This window comes from Orycteropus afer, unplaced genomic scaffold, assembly GCF_000298275.1.
Source record: "Orycteropus afer afer isolate SDZICR_OR568_19922 unplaced genomic scaffold, OryAfe1.0 scaffold00029, whole genome shotgun sequence".
Lineage (NCBI taxonomy): Eukaryota > Metazoa > Chordata > Mammalia > Tubulidentata > Orycteropodidae > Orycteropus > Orycteropus afer.
Window position 1 is genome coordinate 18,230,734 of NW_006921616.1, and position 1,910 is coordinate 18,232,643.

The 1,910-nt window shown below is 39.4% G+C and overlaps 1 protein-coding gene across 1 annotated transcript in view; it reads right to left on the reverse strand.

Moving 5' to 3' along the window:
• The window catches only part of DCC (DCC netrin 1 receptor), a 1,113,394-nt gene that overhangs the window by 975,613 nt on the left and 135,871 nt on the right, over window positions 1-1,910 (reverse strand). The gene's annotated exons all lie outside the window — the stretch shown is intronic.

The window sequence follows — 1,910 nt, forward strand, 5'->3', positions numbered from 1 at the left end:
TGTAGTTTATTTGTTTCCTTGTTTATCACTTCTCCCTTGATAATATAGGTTCCTTGAACAAAGACTGTTTTCCAGTCACTTCTATGTCCCCAGGCACCTGGAAGTGTGTTTGGCACACAGTAGACATTGAATACATATTTTTGAATAAATAGGCCAATAATCTACATAATTTGAAAGAGAAGAATATATTATCTCTTTGCCTCCAACTGCTCTTCATGCTATACACCAAGTGTTTAGTAACTTTGTTTTAGGTTGAGCACAGTTTGGGTTAGGAAGATCACAAGACCCATTCTGTCATGACTAATCAGCACAGTTCCTAGTTAAGGAAGTTTCTTCAAAACAGTGAATATATCTACATATTTGACAGTTGGAGCATCCATCAAAAAGATAGATCAAGCTGCTGAGTTTGACTAAAGTTACATTGAAAATGGTTCTACAAATATTGGTACCACTGATAATTGAGGCAGGATGTGATTGAATCAGTGCCTGGATATTAATCAGGAAACCAATCTAAGAAATCAGGCTGGGAAACATGCCTCCATTTGGGGAATTATCTAACTGCTTCATGGAGATAGACCAAGAAGCGATGACTACAAGAGTCAAAGCAAAGCAGGAAATAAAACAATTATTCACGTCCAAGAGAAAATTGTGTCCAGAAAGATTTCTGAACTGTGTAGGATTCAAATCCGAGTAAGCATCTGGGCCATATCCAGAAGCTGAATGCCTGGGCAGCAAACTGTGACCAACAAGGGTTATTCCCTGAGGCAGAATTCCTGTTACAGTCTTTAGTCTAGAGCAGTGGTTCTTGGTCTTTGATGAACATTATAAGCATCACTCGGAACTTTTCAAAATGTAAATTATCAGGGCCCACCCCAGATCTACTGAATATAGAGCCCAACGTTCTGTGTTTTAACAAGCCTGGCAGGGGACTCTGAACCTGGCTTACATTTGAGATCCACAGTTCCAAGAGTAGAGCCAACCCATTGGCCTATAGTGAGAGGAGATGAATGACATTTCAGTTAAAGGCAGCTGCACTGGGAGTTTAAGATTTTCAAAAAAGTGAGAGTCTTGCATCAAACTCTTAATCAACCAAGCAGTGTACTTTGTCCAAATCTTCTCCAAATCTAAACAACATGGAAAAAGCTGACCCTCAAAATCACAGGTACAGTGATTCAATCTGGACGCAACAAAGCACTCCAGAAAAGCACATTGCTCTCAGAATGATGAATATTATCACAATTCCGAGAGATGCGTGAGATTTTGCTCTCAGCATAAATTTCCAAGCAAACCTATTTGTTTTGCCAAGTGAAGAAGCTTTACCTGCACTGCCTTAAACACATATTGGATAATACTCAGAAATGTTGTCAGAGTGGGCCAGTGGGAAGGAGCTCAGTTTCCTCAGAAATACCAATCAGCTCATCCATTTGCCTAGCTGTGCAGTCATTTCTGCTAATGAGGGGGTCGATAACTGTCACTCACACTAACTTGTGCCATCATGGCTGATTAGTATAGAAGACAAAGCTATCTCAAGAGCAAAGTGCAACAAAGCTTGTGTTACTCACTTGTGTACAAAGTCTTCTCCCTGCAGCTAACTGGTTGAGTAGTTGCAACATTTTATTGTGAGAAATGATGACTCCAACACTCAAACGTAAATACACGAGTTTGAGCTTGTATGTACACTCATCTGTGCACACACACTCATAATAATCACACACTCATTGATTAAGGTGATTTAATTGAGGATTTTTTTTTTTCAATTTAAAGCAAAGGCATTTTATTTCCATATGTTATTGGAAAGGTATGTTCACTTGTATATTTCCTCCTACTAAATAAAATGATTTTATGGGAGCTCTGGTAGCATAGTGGCTAAGGCACTTGACTGCTAACCAGAAGGCTGGCGGTTCAAATCC